Here is a 24,267-nt window from a genome sequence, read left to right as displayed (position 1 = left end):
TAGGAAAAAATCACTGTACATACAGACTTTTCTGTTAGCATTTTTTCACAGCTACTATTCGCAGTGTGAGAGGCATACAATGCAAAAGATATCTCCCTATGGGAGTCCGGCTGGCTAGATTGAATTTATGCTGCTGTACAATAGATTGATCCTTCCCAAGGGGCGTCCTTTCAAGTTTCTCATAGTGCTGCTGCATGTTCGGCTCCCAGAGGATATTTTGTATGTAGCTTTCGTTCACACACTTCATCTTGCTATGATAACCTCTTCGTTATCTCAGAGATGGCCCTTGGTGAGTCCCAGTGGGAACCAAGGTATCCACTTAAAGCTGGAACTTATTGAACACGCATATAAAGAAATATGTATGCCATATATGTATAGCTGTTTCTAACCATATGTCTCCTGCATTTATACCAAATAGAACGACTATTAATAATAAAACATCCGAAAATATTCTGTACACATAGGAGCTTGGATTCTAATTTACTTAGTAAAATATAACCATTTAAAGATCTGTACCTATATATAAATTCTGACAGGAAACTAAATGGACATTTTATAGAGGTCACAAAAATTCAGAGGGTCAAATAATATATTCGGTCTAATCCAGTTATTTACCATCATTGCCCCATCAACTTGCTTCAAGCTCTACGTGAAACCTCTTCACCGGCACATCTTTTGATAAGGGCACCAAGGATGTCCCATTGGCTTTTGATTCTCAGTTTCAGCCGCTTCCCCTTCGACTGCATTGAGTCTGTGAATAGTGTACTCTTCCAAAGCAGAGGGCTCGAACCTAGCTCCTCCATTTTGTTTTTCTGGTGATTTTTATACATGATGAAGTCATCAGTATGTTGATATCTAAAACAAAGATGCAGTTTTCTACGTGATTATAGTGTCAACTACGGATTTTTACTTCCCCGCTATGCACAGGTTAAAAGTTTAGTTTTTCTGAGGTATTTGGTGAACCATGTTTTGGCATAGTTTACAGATATCTTTGGGCAAGAGGTAGGTCTTGTCTGTTCAGGTGCTGGCACTTATCACTAAAGTATTCGTATTATAACAATCGAGGAGGTAATGGCTGAAAATTCTGAATGAGAGTTCATAAATAAATATTTTCTGCCCGGACCCAGAAGCTGCATTCCCCAGTGGCAGAAATTAAAACAATTATCTTATAAGATATACTCTATGTCTTTCACCTGTTGAACCTGTTTATAGGACAGGAAAAATTAAGTGTATTTAAAGAAGAGTGTCACAGGCAAGCAGAGGGCATTATAACATGCAGGCAATCATTGCGAGCTGGAAGGTACTGGGGCAATGGTACATTTGAATTTACCACTATTATGAAGTAAATCTGACCCAGTACCTTCTAATCACATGTTAAACCGCATGCAATCGGGAAGTACCATATAGGACTGCTTTTTCTAGTCTTAAAACCCCATAGTGCCCCAATTCCTTAGAGTGAGGGCATTGTGAGCATAGAAAGTAAAAACCAAAAACTCATAACCAAAAAAATCACACTTAAAAAGATTAAAAGGATGTGGAAAAAGATAAGCCTTCAATGCATGTTTTTTTTTTACTTCAACAGGTTTGGTTGGCTCTTGACATTAAACAAGTAGATGAAAATTCTGTTTTATGTGAGCCTCCACAGCTCCAACCTAGAGACTTCCTATAAAACCCAACTCTCCAAGAATAAATTAGCTCCCAGATCTCAACAAACACTTGGGATTGTATCACTAGAGGCACAAATAAAAACTGAGAGTCTGGAGAGATTTAAATACACTGGCCCAGATAATGAGTTCAGGTGCTATTTAATGCACCTGATAAATAACGATATCACAGGGTACATTATTTATCAGGTGAAATAAATAACTTATATTATGGGTTGATGTGGAATAACATAGATTTTGGTGTTTGACGCACCAAAATCCACATGATATGGTAAATACCGTATGCCTTTCCTGGGTTACATTTCGGCAGGATTGACCTGCTGAAATGTAATGAAGGCTGAGGTATTTAACGCATCCGGTAATTATCGGACCTGTTAAATACCTACCAACTTGTAATTCCAACCTATGAGTAAACGGAGATTTACGTGTGGTTCGGAATATAACGACCACCTCGTAATAAGGGCCAATGTGTCACTTAACTGGAAAACATTGCAATGCTATCAGGGCACGAGAGAAATGACCCCTTGACTTCAGACTCGGTGCCAGCCTGACATCATAATTTTGCACCAATTCTAGTTTGCTAAATGCAGACTGTGGTAAATGGAAAGGCACGAAGTTACAATAGTCCAGCTGAGCAAAAATAAAAGCATTCTGGATTTGCTGTTTATGGGGGAAAGAGAAGAAATAGAGTGCGATATTGAAAGAAGCCGGAGACGACCACAACATTTAACTTGGTTGACCATAGAAAGCAAAACGTCGAATTCAGCACCAGGATTCCTTACACAAGAGGCCAGAACAGGCTTTTGAGCAAAGGAAGTTGACCCCAAAAGCAATTCCCAGAAGGGGGAAGGGCTTCATCGCTATCATCTCACCATTCAGCTCTGCTGTGTATTACATACCCAGGACTCGCCCTTGTAAAGTAATATAGGCTGTAACATTGCCCAAGATTTTCAAGATAATTTGAGTATTGTCTAGATATATAAAGAGGCCACTGCAGGAAGACTGGATTAGGTAGACCAAAGAAATTGTATAAAGGCTGAAAAAGTCGAGATAGCATGGAATCCTGGGTAACTCCACAGGTTGAAAATCTGCCACTAGCGCTGCATGCAGGCAGGCCAGAGGAGGGAGCTGGAGGGGCCGGCCAAACACCTCATGGGCAGTGAAGGGACAAGGGTGCACTAGCACTGACTCTCCCGCCACAGTGTCATCCTCCTGGATCTGCCCCCAAGACTCGTCAGAGACCTGGGGTGGGTCCAGGGGGATTAAAATAAAACAATAATAAAACGGGTTAGAAACCAGTTTTACTATCCTTTTATTTGCGGCTGGTGGCGGGGGGCGACGCACCTCCATCCTGATGAAGGGGCCGATGCTGGGTGCATGAAGAAAGAGTAACTCGCTGAGGTCTGTCTGATAACATATCAGTGAGCCTAGATAGCCGTTTGTCCCTGATGCCAAATTCAACAAGCCTGGATCGCTGGATTTGGTGGTCCACATTATCAAACCACATGGATATTTCAGTCAGTCATAAAACTTTTATTCGGTTACATCAAAGCGACACCATAAAAAGGTACAGAAATAAAATATTACAATACATATAAAAAAAACCTCAATGTCATAATACATTTAAAAACTATTATCATTTAAAACCATTGCTAAAAATAATTCATTGGGATACTAAACACGAAATATAGTAAACTGAGACTCAAGATTTACAGCGAATTTTTAAACATGATTTTAAAAAACAAGGTACGCACTTAGCAGTGTATTGAGAATCCAGAGACTGCAGAGCCAGATAAGCAGGCCGACATGTTCTCAGGCCCATTTTTCGCAGTAAGGGAGTAATCCAGCGCTTGAGGAAAGCTCGTAATATCTACAGATTAACATCAAAAGAACTGGGATGTTGTTATCCACACAGCAACGTCATTCATCCAGAGCAGCCAGAACAACCAGCACTGTAACCATTTATGAAGCCTACTTGCAGAGGATGTAACCTTTAATTGTACTCTACGGGGCTTATTTATGAACCCTTTGCGATACTTTTGCGCAGCCGTTGCGTCACTTTTGGTGATGCAGCGGAGGCGTAAACAATGTGCCATGTTGCACCATATTGACAAGGTGGATCATCTAGACAAATGCGTCACCTTGTAAAACCCTGCGCCACATTATGCATTTGTCAGGTATGGTGGGCGTTGCGATTCAAGAAAGCCCCGTAGAAGTGGCTCAGTGAAATCTATCAGATTTCACTGTGCCTTTTCTAGGACGACACTGCGTCAAATCTGTACGCCTGCCTCATAGTAGGCAGAAGGGTATCGCAGTGCTTTAATCATAGCCCTCCCCCTGCATTGCTGGAGTTACGTCACACTTCTGACACAACCCCAGCAATGCATCAGTTTTGCGCCGACAGTTATAAAAGTAATACTGATATATCTGTCATTCCTTGCGACATGATGTGTCATACATAAAATTTGACGCATCCATCATGTCTCAAGGAGGGCTCAGTGAAAACTTTTGCTACGCTGTTTTCACGCAGCGATGCAACAGTTTCCAGAAATAGTCCCTAAATGATCAATTAACCCCTGGGCCTCTGCTCTTATCAGTAACTTGCCAGGTAAGAAAGTTGAGAAATAGGACAATAAATAGCTAGAGTGCCGGGGCTACTATGGCTTCCCATGAAAGATGGTTACACATAAAAACTTAAAGCTCTTAGGTACGCATCCTACTGATAAGGACTCCATTAGAAATAGCCCTAGACTGAGACTGTCGCAATACAAGAGGCCTTCTTCGTGGTAACTTTGTAATCTGAAGGGAGGTGGTCACTGACAGGCGTTACAGAGTTGTGTACAAAGCATGTATCTTTGAGCCCCTTATCGGGCAGCTGGATGTGGATAGAGGGTAATGTTTGTCCAGTCTCTCCTAAGCTGGTGTTACAAAACCTTGCTATATGAATGGGCCTAGAGCAGCAGGCGGATTGAGCTTGAGTGAGGCTCTGCAGTTCAGGAGATATTCCTTTCTGGCTTGGGTAACTCCCAGCTGATGACAGGATGTGCGTGGTTGTGTAAGAAATGGTGTTGGAATTGCTAGAGCCTAAGCCTGAAAGGTGTTCTAGTGACTAAGTGGGAAGGTTTAGAATAGAGGAATAAGCAGGTAATTAGACTGATAATTTGACATGATCCACTTGCATCGATGGAGAGAAATGGTTCCATTTTGAGGTTTGACACTGACTTTTGACTTGGATAGGATTTAACAATTTATAAGCTGTTTGATCACAGGCCAGTCATTTCTGATGTTTCTCTGCACAAAACTGTTCAGTTGATGTATGTCCTGAATCTAAGCCTTTGATAGCACATCAGGAGTTGTGAAAACTGAGTGCTTCACTGTTGTGCATGAAAAATAGGCCAGGGCTGTTGTTAGAATTTGGGTTTATGGCTGGCTGAGGTATGCACCCTGTCCAAGCAGGAACCTTAATCCTAGTCAGGATAAGTCAGATACACAACCTAAATTAACTTGTGGTTACTTTCTGGTAGCTTGGCACTGAGCAGTCAGGCCTAACATAAGAGGCAATGTGTAAAGTATTAGTACAACACATCAAAGGGTAAAACTGTGAAAATACCTCACAAAAAGATACCACACCTGGTTAGAAAAATAGAGCTTAATTTATTGGGAAAAAAAATCCAATAAGTATAACTGGTGTTATGCATTTTTAAAGAATAAACTGAAATGTAGTGCTTAGAAGCATAACGTGCAAACCAGGGCCATCTGGTCATGCCAGACCTAGTCCAAATCCAAATGTTTAGGACGACCGCGATGGAGAATGGGTCAGATACACTGACCAGCCTTAGCCCTCTGAAACAGCACTTTGGTGCATGGATGCGTCATCGTTGAGGGCAAGATACAAATAACACAGGAGGTGATTTGTTGCTCCCTATGATGTAGGTGATGTGCGAGCCTTGCCAAGCTGGAGATACTTTGGGAATGGAGGTGATGTGCTGCACAGTCAGTGATGCAATGTCCTCAATACTCGCAACAGCGTCAATGCGTTGGCTTTGATGGGGAGGAAGTGTACTTGATCGTCGCAGCAGCTATGATGCGTCAGCATCGAAGGAGGTGTGCCAGTTCCGAGCGAAGCAATCACTTTGATGCTTGGACTTTGCTAGTTGCACCACTTTATACCCATTTCCTCGGGTCCAGAACTGGATTGGCAACTCTTGGCAGAGCAAGACCCTCAGATGGCAGAGTGCAGGTGCTTGTAGAAGGTGAGGAGAAAGTCATTTATATCCCTGCGACTTCAATCTGGGAGGCAAACCAGCAAGCCCTTGGAGTGACTCGGATTGTGGGTTGAAGAGATGCAAGTCCAGTACATCTCACTCCCAGGCAAGAAGGGCAGCAGGCAGCAGTCAGAGCAGCAGAGTAGGAGCCCAGCAAAGTAGCAGTCCAGCAGTGTGGCAGTCCTTTCAGCAGCACAGCAGTCCTTCCTGGCAGATGTATCCACTGGTCCTGATATGTACTGAGTTGGTGGTGTCAGAGGTCCAGTACTTATACCAAGTTGTGCCTTTGAAGTGGAGGGGATAATTTAATAGAGAGGCATTTGAAGGTCACATAGTCCCTGCCCTTCCTGCCCTATCTCCAGACTCACTACAGAGAAGTATGCAGCCCTTTGTGTAGAGACAGGACACAGCCTATTCAGATGTAAGTGTCAGCTTCTCCATCCCATTCCCATCCTGCCTAGGATGGGATGGAGTGGCACAATCAGTGCTGCATGCCCACTAGTAGTATTTAATTTACAGGCCCTAGGCACATGTAGTGCACTTTACTAGGGACTTATATGTACATAAAATATGTCAATTGTGGATAAGTCAATGCTGCCATGCTTAAAGCAGAGAACACTTTAGAACAGGTTAGCAGTGGTAAGGTGCCCAGAGACCTAAAGCCAGCAAAAATGAATTAAGCAAAAACAGGAGGTCTGAAGACAAAAATCAGGCGAAACCATGCCAAAGATTCCAGCTGTTGGAAATGGGGTCTCTTGTTGGCAGTGGTTTGCACCCTATCGAAGTAGGGACACACTCAATTCAAGGTAAGGGAATCACATAGCTAAGATAACCCCTGCTTACCCCCTTGGTAGCTTGTCATAAGCAGTCATGTTTATCTCAGAGGTAATGTGTAAAACATTTGTACGCACATGCAGTAACACAGTGAAAACACTACAAAAGGACTCCACACCGGTTTAGAAAAATAGCCAATATTGATCTGAATAGAACAAAACCAAAGCAACAAAAATCCAACATACAAAAGTCAAAATATCACTTTTAAAAAATTAGGCAAGTTTAGTCCATAGATATCAATGGATTCATTCATTTTTGCACAAAGTTCCTTAAATGCATCAAACATCTAAGTCAGTGCTAAGCGCAGGGGAGATGAGGTGCTGGAAAAGTAAAGCGATGCGTTTATTCCTTTATTTTTTTTTAAATAATTTTTTATTACCAGGAGGAGCAAGCACAATAAGCACAGAAACCAAACATCAAGCTCTTAACAACATACAATACATGTGCAGGGAAAAAAAAGGAGAAAGTTTAGTCTTCTTATCCTTTTACAAAAAAAAGAAGCAAAAAAACACTATGCATTGGGTAAATAGATGAACATATGATGGTGATCAAAAGAAAATAAACAGATGAAAATGTAGTAATACTAATATTCAAGAGCTATAGTTTGGTTTTAATTAGCAAAGGTCCCCAGGTTAAAAAAAACTTCTTCCCGGATCGGATACCTCTGCTCTTAGTGATAGCCATCTCTCTCTCAAGAATCAACCTTAACATTGCCCACCATTCAAAAACTCTAGGCGGAGTTTTAGATATCCAGGCATGGGCAATGCAAAGTCGTGCTGTTACAAGCATGATCGATAATTTTTAGACGTCCAGCTATAACGCCCTGTACATCTTTCCAGCCAAGTCTGAACAAGTAACAAACACGTGCAGACAATTAGCAGCTATCATTCCGCATCTTGCACATTTACATTTATAATTCATTGGACTATGCATTCTGGTGTATAATAGAGCATACTACACAGAGGCGGTTATAAGTCGGTTCTGTACTGCTAGGCAGGGGAGCTGATGTGTTGGCTTCTTACTGACAGGGGAGGTGAGGCATCAGTTCCTTACTATTAGGGGAGGTGATGCATCGGTTTCTGGACATGCGGTTCGGTACCTCATCACAGCGCAGTGTCGATAAAGAATTGTCGTTCAGGGATGATGCGTCAAAATTCCAGATGCGCTGTGTCGTTGCCACAGGGGCGAAGCAGGCACTGCATTGATTATCCACCAGCGAAGCAGGTGCAGCATTATAGTCAGAGTCGGTGTCATGGACGACAGTGACACAGTGCTTGAAACTCATGCTGTGGCGATTTTTCTGACACACTGCGACCGTGAGCTGGGGTCTGCAGTGAAAGGGATGGGCAATGCACAGATTGGGAGCCATGCTTCAGGGCAGGCAGCAGCGATGTGTTGATCTTTTGCAGCAATGCATCAATAAAACAGGCACTGAATGTCGATACAGGATTATTTTCTTAAGATCACCAAGTTACACTTCCAAGGGCCCAGGAACTGGATTTAGCACCACTTGGCAAGTCATGACTCTCAGTAGAAGATCTCAGGCCCTGGTAGGTGAAGTCTTTGATTGCCCTGTGACTTCTTACCAGGAGGCAAGCATGCACAAACCCTTGGACAACCTTGGAATCAGGATGTAGAAAGCGAAGTCCAGTCCTTTCACTACCAGGATAGAAGCATCATGCAGCAGTCCAGCACAACAAAGTAACAGGTAGAGTGGCAGTCCCTCTTACAGCATCCAGCTGTTTTTCCTGGCAGATTGTCCTCAGTCTAGAAGTGTTCTGATTTGGGGTGTCAGAGGTCAAATAAGTATACCCCTTTCTGCCTTTGAAGTAGGCAAACTTCAAAGGAAAGTCTTTGTAGTGCAGAAGACCCTGCCTTTTCCTGACCCAGCTCCAGACTCACTACAGAGACTTACAAGCTGGGGTGGGCAAAGTCACTACCCTCTACCCTAACCTAAATGAATTATGTTTACAGAGTGAATGAGGACTGTAGATTTAGAGAGCTGGCTCCTTGTTTTATGGTTATCCCAGTATATTTGATGGACACTGCCTGTCACTGGAGGTCACTTTCCCCAAGATACCACCCAAGGCACCCAACAGGACTAATATAGGCACATTAGATTGGAGACTATTAAGTCTATTGATGAGCTGTGTGTGATCATTTGGCTGTCCCTTGTAAGGACACCGCCATCCTGTCAAGGTTATGGGGTATTGTAAGAGGGGAACATGACACAAACGACACCATTGTGTACTCCCTTTAGTACAGAAACGATAAGCAGCCTCTCTGAAAGAGGGGGTAGATCATAACAACCCAGGTTTCAGGCAGGAAGTCTCTAGGGTCAGAAAGGGTTCTGGGTGGTGTATCCGGAGGAATTCCATTGAGCTGCACTCACCGCACTGCCATTTGGGCCTTTTTTTCACTCTCACACAATCACCATTCCTGTCTTATCCTCATTCTACTGTAACCGTAGTACTCACTCTAACACTGATACACTCATTTATCATCAATTATATTTCCGTGCAAGTGACGTCTGCAGTGCATAGTGCATATTCTTTTACACAGAATTTGTTACTGAGTATGTGTTTCTGCACTCAATGACTATTTTTCTATTGCACAGCCCCATTTTTGATCTTTGTTCAGACATAGAATGAGCCTTAGTCTGACTTTTCAATGTGGTCTAACATGTTTCGCTCTACTGTATAGAAATTAAAAACTTTCAGGGATGGACTGCACCTTGTTACTATTAACATGAGGTACATTGAGAGTGGACTCCATTAGAAGTTCATAAAGCTTACCTATTTTTAAGGCGTCATGTAGGACCCTACAGACAGTCACAATTGGCACTGGGGTGGCATAGACCTCACCTCCACCCATCCAACATTAGGATGTCTCTCCTACCTTCACATCAGCACAGCAGTGACAGTCCATTTTGGAAAAATGTTCTTCAGCCAACATGGTGGGAGCACTTTTAGCAGGCATTAATACCAAGCAGGCTTCGTGATTTTGAGCCCATGTGGCATTACTTTTCTGTTTTCCCAAATATACTCCCAAAGCAGGAGTGCGTTTGTGAAAAACAAAAAAGCAATGGGTTTGACAGACAAGGAGATATTTGTGCTTAGGCACCGCTGTTGGCTTTTCCTGACCGGGTATGGAAAATATGCCTCAGAACACAAGAGTTGACATCCCAGGGCATACAGTGCAGCCATGCTGTGGACCATGGGTTATTCTATTTGAACGCCAGCAGAAGCCTTGGGGGCTCCTTTGGGAGCTTCCCGCACCTCTTTAAGATAAGGGGAGCTGTAAGCGTGGCTGGGCAGAACACCGATATAGGATGGTCCTCACGCCCTTCATTAGCGTAAAGGGTTCTCCAACCTTTTATGTAACCGTAGCTACTTATGTTCAATGATAATTTTCACCAGCTACTAATATTTTTGGCCTTTTGATATCAACAACATCAGACAAGATTATAATAGTTTACACGCTATTCAACATTACAGACAGTGATCACCTCAGTGCATCAGGCAGGGCTACCAGCAGTAGCTTAAAAAAGTCTTTGTCTTTTAGTTGGCCTGGTGGCGCAGTGGACAAATGCATCCAAAGCAGGGGCCTGTGCTTCACCTCATGGTCGCAGGTTCTAATCTCGGCGGGTCCACTCAGCCTTTCATCCATTTAAGGTCAATAAAATGAGTACCATTGAGTTGGGTAACAATAAACATCTGTTATTCAGTGCCATGAGACCTTTGGGTGATACGTGCGCTATACAAAAGTAGATTGTTGTGCGCAGGCTTGATAAACAGGCAAGTAGGCTGTATATAAGGTCCAAAAGAATGTGGTTTATTAGTATTAAGTGATACAGAGTGTTTCTCCTCTTGGTCTTCTTCCGAACTGCTCGTTGGTGAGCTGACAATAGAAGATGCTCCCGGTTCCTCTTCTTCGGACTGGTTGGGGTCTCCCTGGAGGCTCATAGAAAGAGAGATATAAAAATGGAGCCGTCAGTCACTCTGTTATGTTGTTGGGCTTAAACCTTTACCAGTCACCGCACCGGAAGTGAGGGGAGAATGTGCTCGGGGTAGGAAGGGAAGGAAATAACCAAAGGAATACGGAAAGGAATAAAGAAGAAATCTACCGTCTTCAGTGATGAATAAACCAAAAAGAAGGGGGGTACTTCGTTTTTGGTTCTCTAACTTCGTGAAATCCTGTAAATGCAACTATAGCCTATATTTTACTCTTATCCGGGTCAGTGGTTAAACTGGCGAACAGGGTGAAACTTTCAAGGGTACAAACTCGCATTCACAAACCTCCCGCTTCCCTTACAAGTCCCCAAAGACCCCCACTCACCGGCTCCGCCGTAACTCTCCTGAGTTACGGCCACTCTCCAGCCTCCTCCGGCGGGTACCACCAATTCTCGGTCCACCGGTCCTCCACCTCGTCGTTTTCCTGGTCTGCTTCGGGTCCTGCTTCCGTCTTGAACTCCAAGGTGTCCTCTCCAAGTTTGCTTTGATGCTCGGCGTCTCCTCTCTCTCCTTGTCCGTCCTCTTTCTCGATGGTCCACGACCCCACCTCCGTAGTTCTTCCTGTTTTTATTGGTTCCTTGTGACTACTTCCTGGTTCTTCTCCATTTCGTTCCGGTTCCACTATAGAGTCTCTCTGTGAAGAAACCGTACACGGGGATGATACCTGACCTGCACTCAGTTCCTTCAAGTCCCAAGATGCATTGGGTAGTTGCGGCATTACTGTAGGTTCGTTCCCGTTGCACGCCCTAAAGGTAAGGAAACCGTCCTCTTCCTCACATAGATGTTATGTCATGTTTGTCAATTTGGAACACTTTTACATAGGTAGTACATAAAAGCTCTAGCTGAAATGCTCATGGCACCAATGTAATTGTACTAAGTCTCCCCAACGCCACACGATTTATCACTTGGCTTTAAATGTATTTTGGAAATTAAAACATTTTTCTCCAAAAATCTTCTTATGATCTCTGAAAATGCATACCTTTTTGAATCTCAATGAAATTTTTTTTGTTTTGGTGTAAATGTATTAAATCAGCCAAGCTTCTAATTTAGTAGAGTGGAATTCACACAGGAGAGCTACTCAAATAGAGCTGGAGAGCCACCAGTAGATCACGAAAAGCTTGTTAGAGAAGCCTGATGTAGACTCATCATGGCTAACAAGCAAGGTCTCACTTGGCCGGACTGAATTTATGGAACAGTTCTGAGATTTTCAATTTTTTTCTAAATTGTGCATAATCTCACGTACTAGCAATGAGTAATTTCTCATCTTTTCTAATTCTCATCCTTTATTTTCATCAACCACACTCCCGTTAGTTTTCAAAGCGACAATTCTGTTCATCATTAACAAGGTGATAGTGCATTTAAAGTTGATGCATTTTTGTGTTTTTTCCAGCCTGGTCAGTCCTTACTTAATATCTGAACTGTTTGAACAATGTTCCTTCTGTTATCCTGAATATCTATCCTGAATTGCTCTTACTTCTGGTTTGAAGCTTTTTGCTCCTGGTGAAAGGATTTCAAAGGTTAGTCTAGAAATCCGTTCCCCTCTTTAGGTGCAGTGTCTGCACCTCCACATTTTCAGTACTTCCATAATCTTCCATCACCTGGAGGTACAGGTAAATTACCCAGAGGTACTAAACCAACTAGAGGACACAGAACACCCATACTTTATAAGCAGTAACAAGTCACCTTTTCTAAGTCATGACTTCTCCACGCATTGTGGTTTCCTTTTCGCGACATTACCACATGATGTGGTTATCATACTCAGCAAAGATGGTAAATATATGCAGAGTTTTCCTCTGCAGTATTACCTTTCACAAAATAATTTATAACTGAAATCTTGAATAAGGGTTCATAAATTTGTGAACTTTTCACAGGTTTAACTATATCATTCATATAGCAAAACCATTTCAGATGAAGGGCAAATTTAGAACGTGAAATTCTATTTGTTATTTTAATTATACTTATATAGCGCTTACTACCCCTCATGAGGCATCGTTACCTTGAGCCCATTAAATGACGAATCTAAATGTTCTGAGTGCATTTGTATACTAAGCGCAGTGTGGGAAGAGTCCTGACGTTTGCCCGGCATTGCAGCGACCTGGATACAAAAATAAAAAGCCAGAACCTCAGCAGGTTGTAAGCCAAAGACATTCATTATTTTAATGGGATCTATTCATTCCTCCAATTAAGGCACTGCGTAATTAACTCAGAAAGTGCAGCGTGGTGCGTTAAGTGCAGTTGTCTGGATCCGCCTGTGCTCTTTACAAAATGGAAGAGAAACAGCTGACCAAAGACGTCTGGAGAAGCGATGAAATAAGGGGCAATATGACGTGATGCAAAGAGGTTTGCAAGACTAACGCATTCCAAATTGCCATGAGGCAGCCTGTGATCTAAACAAGTATTGGTAATGCATTGTTTCACCTATGTAATGAATAAAGAGCTGTTTTCATCAATCATCGTCCAGGAGAAGGAAAGAGCTCCTTGACAGATAACACAGGAGTGGAGAGGATGTGGTGCAGTGGCCAGAGCTGCTGATTTGAGAGCTGGGGATCCCGGTTCAAGACTCTACGGCGCCCAACATCCTGTGATTCTATGCAAATCACTTAGGGCCCGATGTAGGTCGGTCGGTAACGGACGAAAATCGGTATTTTCGGCCGTTACCGATCGGTAAAAGGGTAACCGGTATATAGGGGGCATTATTTTACTGAAACGGTAAAATTACCGATTCGGTAATTTTACCGATTCGGTAAAATAAAAAATCGGTAAATATACCGAATCAGAGCCACCCAGATGTAGGTGGGACTCTTCAGAGTCCCAGAGGCCTTACCGAATCGGTATTTTACCATCAAATCCAATTTGATGGTAAAATACCGATTCCGGTGTGCATGCACATGTGTGCATGCACACCTATGCCATGTGACAGGCAGACCTGCCCTTAGGGCATGTATGCCTGCCACATGGCACCCGAGCCTGTTTTCGGGGTGCCAGAGGGTGTCAAAGTGACACCCCCTGCACCCTTGTGAAAATCGGTATTTACCGATTCGGTAAATACTGAATCGGTAATGCCCATTCATTCCTATGGGCTTCAAAGCCCATAGGAATGAATGGGCATTACCGATTCAGTATTTACCGAATCGGTAAATACCGAAATCATCCGATTCGGTATTCCAGCACCTCTGGAATACCTACATGTCCACCACATTGATTTACTGATTTTTAATTACCGAATCGGTAAAATTCGGTAATTAAAAATCGGTAAATCAATTTTACCTACATCGGGCCCTTAATCTCTCCGGGTGATACATTGTTATATAAATATGCTGGAAAAGTAAAAGGCAGAACTTTAGGAAAATATAGTTCTACCGAAGCGGATGTTAACAGTATTTCAGCAGCGGGAATCTGATAAGAGAAGCAGAGGAGAAACAATCATCTGATAAGAGAAGCAGAGGAGGAACAAGCATAGGTAAATGCAGGAAAATATGTACATCCAATAAAAATAGAGGAAAGGTAAATGGCACGCACAGGAACCAATGAGAAGCCAAGAAAGAGAGGGGAAAGGATGTAAGACCCTTTTAAGTTTATATCAAAAACAATAGATTTCTCAAACACAGTGAAGCTCTGTGCAGGTGAAACCTAAAAAGCACTGAGCACTGCTTCCGTTGTATATGTTAATAGGAAATAGAGTAGGGCAGGAAAATGCATGAACCCGAAATATGTTTAATGTTAACTCGTTGTAGTAACTCTAGTGACAGAAATCTAATGTGCAGTTCAGTAAGATTCTTTTTTAATCTGTGTCAAGATATAAACTTGTTTAGTCACACCCATTAAGATTTGAAACTTCATGGTAAGGTGCATCACATAAAAGGTCACAAGAACCAGCACCTCTCCATATCTGGCAGAGAAATTAATTACCTTAGGTGGGCAGGGCCACAACAAAGCTAGGACTTTAACAGACTAGACAAAAAAAGAAAAAAAGAGTCTGAGACAATCCGTGCATAGCTATACAACAAAATTCCACTAGCATAAGAAATACCTTAACCCTTCTGCAATTCAAAAGAAGATGAAATGGACAGAGCCACACCAGAATCTAAGACTTTACTAAACTTGAAAAAAACTACAAAAAAGGCTTGAAGACAAGCCTTCTACAGCCATGCTGTCTGGATCGGCAACAACGTCCCATCTACATAAGAACTGCCTCAACCTTCTGCAATTAAAAAGGAGATGAAGTTGTACATCTTTACAGAAGGCTACAACTCCCACAGGAACTTTCATTTCCCACAACACCCTGCTTCTGTGTAAAAATGAGAGTCGGACTGACCTTTTTTGGAATGGATATTTCCCCAGTGGGCTGGAAGTAGAGGATAATTTACAATATATGAACTTATATAAACTAGGTGAGAGAGATAAAGCAAAACATTTATCTTTAGGGAATGTATTATTGAAAAATGTAATACATTAAGATAACACAAGCAATATAAAATTTCATTAAAAGAAACAACTTTGCTTAAGCAAAGGGGAAGAAAAGCAGATATCTCTCCAAAACTATACTCACAAACAAAATCTGTCCACACCGTGAATCTCAAACTAACCGCCACACACTACTTCAGTATTGTTTTCTTGTGGATTTCAGTTGTGTTTTCTCTGTGTTTTCAAATCTTTTGAAATCAGTACTTATCTGTGCTTATTCAGCTGCCTAGCCCCCAAACTAGACAAAATTTGTGTTTTCTCAGTGTTTACAAACTGTTATTTTAAAGTGATTGTAAAAAGGGAAATATTTATTTTAAAGTAGAAGTAATGTAGGATATGTAGTGTCTTTCAACTGACAGTGGGTCCAATGAAATAATGTTAGTCTTGTTTTATCATAGAAAGTCTGTGTATTGGACGCTCACTGACATTCACACTGACATTCACATTTCAATATCCTCTCTCACTTTCATTTCCTTTCATACTTACTCTGTCCTGTCAGGACTCTGTATGGTTTCCAGGACTAATAATGTATTATAACAATTAAGAGTGCTATAGTCAAATGTTTTCATAAACAACATCCAGGACACATTTTGGGGCCATTCACTTCTCCTAATTGAGTAGTATAACTTCACAACATTATAGTGGTGGTCAACAAGATAGTACCTATCGAAACCTTGAAACATTTTGAATTACACCAGAATAATGTGTAGCCCTGCATTATAAGACACATGAATCTTGAGGCATTAAGCATGCTTGCCACTGTTGTTCTGTTCTGCACTCTATTGTCTGACTACATTAAAGTAGTGTTGCTGTTGCGTGGACATTCATAGTTACTAAGTGTCCCTATGACAAAAGCCTCACCTAAAGTTAGTCCAGACCCTTTAGCAAACATCACATTGTATTCTGGGACTTGAGATTTTGCTGTTAACATTTTAACTCTGGACTCAAAAACCCCTGCATTAAAGTGCAGTTGGGTGAAAAGCAAAGATTAGCTGAAGGTGGGTGAAAAGCAAAGATCAGCTGAAGGTATCACACACACCAACGGGACACTTTGCAGCTATGGATTTTGTTGATACATGCAAAATCATGTGTCATGTTTTCATCACTATCCCATGTGCATTTGACAGCACTTTTTTCACAGATACCTGTGAGTTTACCTTGCATGGAATGTACCTTGGTGTTTGAAAGGTGACCTGTTAGCAAAACTGACTTATTAGTAAAGGGGGCAGATGCATCAAAGGGTTTGAACCATTCTTTATCTGTGGTTAAATGTGATAGTACATATTGACCAAGATTCCTATAAGCCAGCCATTTCACCAATCAGTGAAAGAACTATATACTGCATAAAGATCAAATATGACTTTATTATTCCCAGATTCTATTCAATATAAGTAGATCGTGAAGTAGTGTGGCTCACTGGTTAGAGGCGGCAGACCCGAGAGCAGAGGACGGCCCGGGACCAGGGTTCGATTCCCGGCGCGGCAGGTTTCTGGACCAGGGTCAGCGGACTCGATAATTCTCTCGCCTCGGTGCCCACTCTGATCAGCGATCACACTCGGCAACTCTGGGCATTAGCTTGCCTCATCTTCACTAACGGCCCCCCAGACCGCCGGGGATGCCTGGTCTCACCCTGGAGATACCCATTAAGGGACCATCTCTCAGGGAAGCCAGGAAGGGTTTCGCGGCGGTCGAAGCGCCAGGACGCCTACGGGTAGCAGTGCGCTATATAAATGCCTACACACAGATCTAAAACATTGGTTCTGAACCCTTATCATTTAATCCAATGGCAAACAATTTGAGGGAAAAAAGGAAGGAGAAACAATTAATCCAATGACTCAAAACAGTAGGAAAAAAAAGGATGAAACAATATTTTAGTGACATCCCTAAACAACAAAACTCAAGCAGAATAACCTTGCACCAGTCTTTCTTGAGGCTTACTTTTGTAACAAAAGTTTATTGTATTGGCCAATTCAGAAAAAACTATAAATGGCTCACTCCCTCTCACTTTCCTTACTTTGAATGGCATTTCAGTTTGTGATTGTGCGGGTGTTTTTCAGTGCTTACACTGATGAGAACTGGTGTGGCTTTATCAGTTATTATAGGTTTAAACTTAAAAGAGGATAGACTACTTGTAAGATATAACAGCCTGAAAAAATTAGACACATGTAACAGAAAAATTGTGTAGCTACTCTACTGTAATAACCTATTGTTTGACCAGTCCCCTTTTGCAGGGTAATTCCCAAACTTTTGACTTCCTCTGCCTATTTTTCTGACCTTCTTTATGTTGGCTTTAGGACTCCGGCCACTTTAGCACTGCTAATCAATGCTAAAGTGCATATGTTCTCTCCCTTAAAACATGGTATATTTAGTTTCTCAATGATTGGCATATTTGTAGAGTACAGTGCGCTACATGTGCCCAGGGCCTGTAAATAAAATCCTGGTAGTGGGCTTGCAGCACTGATTGTGCCACCCACGAGTAGCACTTCAAAACTGTCTCAGGCCTGCCACTGCACAGCCTATGTGAGCAGTTTTAAACTACCATGTCAGCTAGCAAGTGCACCTATCTGCCATTCCCAAACCTTCCTTTTTTTAATGTAAGGCAAACCTAAGGTAGGCCCTAGGTAGCCCCATGGGCAGGGTACAGTGCATTTAAAAGGTAGGTAATGTACTTTTGAGTTTGACACATCCTGGTAGTGAAAAACTGCTAAATTAGTTTTTTACTATAGCAAGGCCTATCTCTCCCATATGTTAGCATTGGAGCTGCTGTGTAAACCTTTACAAGTGTATCTTCCAATTGGGAGCAGATCGAAAATTGGAGTTTGGTATCTCTGAACTCACATTCTAAAAATGTATTTTAGTGAAGGTGGTTTTAAAATTGCAGGTCTGAAAATGCCACTTTTAGAAAGTTGACATTTTTTTACTTTAACCATTCTGTGCCTCTGCCGGTCCCTAAAATAAGCATTTGGGTCAGGGTGACAGCTGAGCTTTGTGACTTCACTCTAGACAGTCATACGCAAAGGGAGCTGAGTTGTACCCTGCATATCCTGATGGCCCATCACCAGGCTGATTGGTCTTCCTGATCTAGAGCGGAGGGAGCATCTAACACTTGCACTTGAATAGTGCTGTGCGTGTCCCCACACAAAGAGCTGCATTGCCCCCTGGTAGTATATCTGGACCAGGGCCAGGAAGGGCGGGTTCTTGTGCACTACAAAGATTTTTTTTAAGTCTCCCTAATTCAAAGGCTAAAATGTGTAGAAGTATTGGACCTTTGAAACCATATACTTAGAACACTTCTGGACTGAGGACATTCTGCCAGGAAGAAGAGCTGTTGTGCAGTCAGGAGGGATTGCAACTTTGCTCCTTGCTTTGCTGCGTTGGCCTGCTGCTTCTGTTCTTGGAATCAGAGGACTGGACTTTGCTCTCTGCATCCTGCTTTCTAAAGTTTCTCCGAGGGCTTGAGTTGCACTTGCCACCAGTTGCAGGTTCCAGACTCTGTTGAGAGCCCTACTCTGCCAAGTGGTGCCAAATCCAGTTCCTAGGCCCTTAGAAGTGAGTTTTCTGTGCTAAAAAAGAAGAAATCAGCACATTGACTTTTAGTGCAAGTTCGAAACCAGTGCTGCTGTCTGCTCTGCAGCTGTGGTCCCCACTCAGCACAACGACTTCCCGGCGCTGCCACAGCACCTCAGCAGAACTGCCACAATGGGAGTCCCAAGTACCATGTCACTAAAGTCCATGACTCCTGACTACGCTGCAGCACCTGTGGCCCTGTTGTGACTTCGATCCTGCATAGTCGATGCCTCCCAGTTTGACCCTCGATGCTTCATTGACACTGCACCACTATCAGAAACGAAACCTCGCCATAACTGGTGCATCACTTCCCCTGCGCCTCGCATCATCCCTGGCCCTCAGCGGCTCAGCGTCTCTGCACCGCTTTCAGGAACTGACCCCTGACTTACTTCAGTGATGCCTTACCTCCATTGTGCAATGCACGGTCCCCAAAGTCTGATGCACCAACAACCTGCACCGCACCTGTCTACACAATGCCTTTCCTCCCCGGTGCCGTGCACCGTCTTTGATGCTCAACGTCTCCAAAGTACTGTACCGGGGTCAGTACGACTCCGTAGCTGGCACGTGCTTCATTGTGGTCGGCCAGAACTTGTGGATTCAAATCTGTCAAGCACGCCAGGATATTGTGTTTCTAAGAACTATAACTGCATTTAATCTTGGAAAATTCATATCTTGACTTGTGTATATTGGATTTTTGCCATTTTGGTCTTGTTTTACTCAACTTAATATAGGCTTTTTGTAACCTGGTCTGAAGTACTTTGTATGGTGTTTTCACTTCGTCACTGTGTATGTGTATACTTTACACATTGTCTCTTTGGTTTAGCCTGACTGCTCTGAGCCAAGCTACCGGAGTGTGACCATAGATAAACTTAGTGTGTACTAAACTTACCCTAACTAGAGTTTGGGTCCCTACTTGGACAGGGTACAAACCACTGTCAACTAGAGACTCCGGGGCAGATTTATGAGGCCCTTGCGCCTCTTTGTGCCACAATTGCGTCACTTAATTTGACGCAATGGCGGCGCAAACAATGCGCCCTATTTACAACGTGACGCAACTAGGAGATGCGTCACGTTGTAAAGCCCTTTGCCATAAGGAGTCGTTCCTGCGCAGAGGGGGAGGGGCGTTTCTGCACAGGAACGCCTCCTAAAAGTGGCTGAGTGAAATCTATAAGATTTCACTCAGTCACTTTCAGGCCGGTGCTGCGTCAAAACCCTGCGCCTGCTTGAAGCAGGCGTAGGTCTTGATGCAGCTTTGTAAACATGGGGCACCCCCAAGCCTTGCTGGAGCTGCGTCGCGCTTGCAACGCAACTCCAGCAATGCGGCACCTTTACGGCACAGATGCGTCACGCATCTGTGCCGTTTTTGCCCCATGGTGCGCCGCATTGTAAATGCGGCGCACCATGGGTGGCGGAGCAGCGGCGCAAGATAACTGGCGCATCCCTGCCCCTCCATTTCTAACACCTATTTACCGTTGAATTAGGAATTCATGGCTCCTGCTGCCAAAGACAACTGTTTGACAGTCCAATCACTGATTAGAACACTATTAAAAAATAGTTACATTTTTTAAAGGGACTTAGTTTAAACTATCCGCACATATTTTTACAAGAAAGCACTACTTAGTCTGTGTAATTTTGCACTACAAATGCCATATTTTGGCCCTGATTATGAGTTTATGTTTTATGTATCACACATGATAAATAAGAATACCACAGGGTATTCTATTTATCTGTTGCGTTAAATAACACATATTTCGAATTGGTGGGAAATAAAATGCGGATGTTCGTATTTAACACTCCAAAATCCACATGATATGGTAAATACTGTATGTTTTTCTCCCGTTAAATTTTGGCATGTTTGACCTACTGAAATTTAACATAGGTTCAGGTATTTATTTAATGCATCTGATAATTATTGGACGTGTTAAATCCCTACCAACTCGTAATTCCGAGCAGTGCGTACACAGGGGTTTACACACGGGTCAGAATATACTGACTAGTTTGTAATCAGGACCTTAATCTAAATTTTTAACTATATTAGCTTTTCATATGAAAGATCAAAATACCAGTAATTTAAGCTCTTTGTGGTAAAGGTGATGGTGTGACTGTGTAATATAAGGAATAAAATATATTTTACTGTATGTTTAAAGTCTATTGTAGGGCAAATTACTTTTAATATCTCTTCAGTGCATGGTTTATGGTACTTTGACACACATATCATTTTCTGTACTAGATTTATTAGCTACTGAGAAATGTTATTTCTTGCTACAGTATCCGGTTCAGTTTTGATTTGACCTCTGCTTAATAGTTCTAGTTTAAGAAAGTTGAAGCTGATGAGTTATAGATTCTTTATCATGATACCACATCTAGTGAATGATCCAGCATGTTGTGTTCATCAACATTTTGGATGCCTCCACATTCAAATGTGTATTTATATGTGCTACATTTTATCTATAGGTATGAATAATCAGTAGAAGTCAGCTGCACAGTAAATTCTTGAGCTGGAAAAGCATGCAACCTTGTCCTGCATCTGCCGATGTACAGGATCTCCAGTATCCCCACTGTATAAAATCCTGCAGTCCTAGTTAGTAGCTGAGAATTGCACCTGGAACATCGTCACTCCTACCCAGAGACGGACTCATCCAGGTAAGGGCCGGTTAAGGCGCAGTAGTTCTTTATGCTTATATTTATGTTTATATGGTAATCCTGTACACAACAGCACTCAGAGGATCACAATGACATTGAGGACCAATGGAGAGGTATGGTGCAGCGGACAGGGCAGCTGACTTTGGAGTACAAGTTTAATGGTTCGATCCCTGGCTCCGGCGGCAGCTCAGCTCAGCACCATGTGATTCTGGTTAATAGCTTACTTAGGGGCATATTATCGAGAACAGGAGATAAAATTATCGCCGCTTTATCGGCAGAAAGCGGCGATAATGGGCTTGATAATATGCTCTATGGAATTCCAATTGAAGCCCATGTTAGATTCATCTCCTGTTCTTGATAATATGCCCCTTAATTTCCACAATGGCCCCCATCGCCTTGAGACCCATAAGGATGAGTAGTTTGCGCTTTACAATTTTTTTTTTACCAATCTAGGCTGTAAGTGGAAAGTAACAGGGCTATGTCAGTTACAATATATGCGCAACCTTAATGCTTTTAAACCACTCTTTTGACATCAGTCAATCACAGATGACCTGCACACAGCCGGGCAGCTGGAGTCCCTGCCAGGCATAGCAGATGCTGCTGACAGAATGTAATCAGTATTTACAACTGTGTAAGTGGCCATTATGACTGTGGAGGATCACTGTCAAGTGGGTCTGTGTCAAAAAGATAATGTCACAAGTGAAAACAACATTGTGCAGTAAAGTTGTTTCTAACTTGGACGATTCCAGCATAATTTGACAGGCTAATTTGGGGTTAATGAAGGCCAAGCAGGCCCAATTAAATCATATTTTGTTGGCAGGAGTGGTACTGTCGAGCCCGCTAATTTTACTATCACTGATTATTGTTTCCTAATCAGAGAGCTGAACTGCACAGTAAGTACAAAATGTATAATTAGTATGCAGCAGCAACTCTGTCACCACTCGTGAGGTGTCGTCCTTGAAATCATGCTAGCTTTTTATGACTTCCGTTTGTTGACTTTTGTGTGGGTAAGAATAGCTCTTGGTTGCTGTCTGATACCCACGTGGGTTTTATGTGAAACATTGTGTCTAAAAAGATTATATGTTAGTCCTGATTAATTCCAACTCATTGTCATTTGTTTGTGTTGGTTCATGCATTTTGATCTGTTCATGTTACAAGCTACTTGTACATCAACATATGTAGTCTCATAATATGTCCACAACTGTCTCAAAATTTTGTGTATGTGTGCGGGGCTGGATATGGTCATGTCGATGGATGATTAAGGAAATGCATCTATATTACGTTCTATGTTGCATGTTGAAGGCGGCATAAAGTGCCTTTTCTTGATGCCTGATTTCTCAATAATTTTGCATATGTTTGTATGCATGAATAGGGATCTGGGTCTCCACAACGCTGATCAATTACATACCACCCGATGTATATAGTTATTTTGTAGGGCTCCCCTTGATGTATGGTTCCTACTAATTCAGTAAAACTGTGCGTTTGGGCACCATAAGAGTCAAAATTATGGGGGACTGAGTCCACTCATACCATCAGAATATGATGAACTAGTTCCTGGCTACCTCACAGTGCACCATCTGGACCTCTAAACCTTACAAGGTTGCACATTGTGTCTACATCCTCAATCAATCAAACAATCAGGGAATTGTGAAGTGCGCTACTCACCCGTGAGGGTCTCAAGGTCCTGGAGGCGGGGGTATTAGCTGCTCCATCGGTCGACAAGCCAGGGGCCTCATTTATGAGGCCCCTTGCGCCATCGGAACTTCACTTTTCATGAAGTTCCGTGGTGCAGAAGCCTGCGTGGTATTTATCAGGCAGCAGTACGCCAGTTTTTGTGGCGTACTGCTGCCTGATAAATATCAGTCCCTTTAACGCAGTGTTCTGCGTTAAAGGGGCGTGCAATGGGTGTTGCTGGGTGCGTTCCCAGCAACATCCATGGCCTTTTGACACTGCCCCAGATTTACGAGAAATCGTAACTCTGAAGCAGTGCCAAAAGCTTACGCCTCCCCAGGGGAGACGTAAGGGAGGCGCAACAGGGAGAAATGTCTTTATTTCTCCTCGTATTTCCTTTTTCTATGTGTGCTGCATTCTACAGCACACATAGAAAGAGGAAAAGCCTCTTGTGATTAGTTTTGTACAGAAAGGTTTCCCTTCCTGTACAAAAATAATCTTCCTCGCAACGCAGGCACCCTTGCACCATTGTGCAAGGGTGCCTGCGCTGGCGCAGGCAGCCCATTGTGCGCCGGCGCAGGGGAAAAGGACAGGAATGCGCCGTATCTTATAGATACAACGCATTTCTGCCCTTTTCTTTTGCCGTAGGGAAGCGCAGCAGGAAGGCCTGCTGCGCTTCCCTACGGCAAAAAGTCATAAATGAGGCCCCAGGTCTTGAGTGTCTTCCTGAAGGTGTTCAGGGTGGGGGTGCATCTGATATTGATCTGGAGCTCATTCTAGGTCTTGGCTGCTATGTGGGAGAAAGCTCTTCCACCAGTCCTGGCTTTGCAGATGCGCAGGGTTTTGGTAAGGATGAGGTCGGCAGATCGGAGGCTTATCTTGGGTACGTGGAAGGAGATTCTCTTGTTGTGGTATTTGGGACTGGTGTTGTAGAGGCCTTTGTAGGCGTGTGTGTGTATTCTGAAAGTGACTCTCCTCTCTACGGGGTGCCAGTGGAGGTTGCACAGGTGATAGGTCATGTGCTCCTGTCGGGGGGTGCCAAGGACAAGTATGGCTGCGGCGTTTTGTACTGTCTGTAGTTTGTGGATCCGAGTCTTGTTGATCCCGGCTTAGAGGGTATTTCCGTAGTCCAGTCTGCTGGTTAGG

The 24,267-nt window shown here is 42.9% G+C and overlaps 1 protein-coding gene across 1 annotated transcript in view; it reads left to right on the top strand.

The window, feature by feature from the left end:
• Window positions 1-24,267, top strand: part of FAM135B (family with sequence similarity 135 member B) — an 861,083-nt gene that overhangs the window by 55,466 nt on the left and 781,350 nt on the right. Inside the window, exon 2 of the mRNA XM_086966257.1 lies at window positions 21,262-21,450. The gene's annotated coding sequence lies outside the window, so the exon portion shown is untranslated. The remainder of the gene's footprint in view (window positions 1-21,261; window positions 21,451-24,267) is intronic.

This window comes from Lissotriton vulgaris, chromosome 4_1, assembly GCF_964263255.1.
Source record: "Lissotriton vulgaris chromosome 4_1, aLisVul1.2, whole genome shotgun sequence".
Classification (NCBI taxonomy): domain Eukaryota; kingdom Metazoa; phylum Chordata; class Amphibia; order Caudata; family Salamandridae; genus Lissotriton; species Lissotriton vulgaris.
This window is presented reverse-complemented; position numbering and strand designations above follow the sequence as displayed.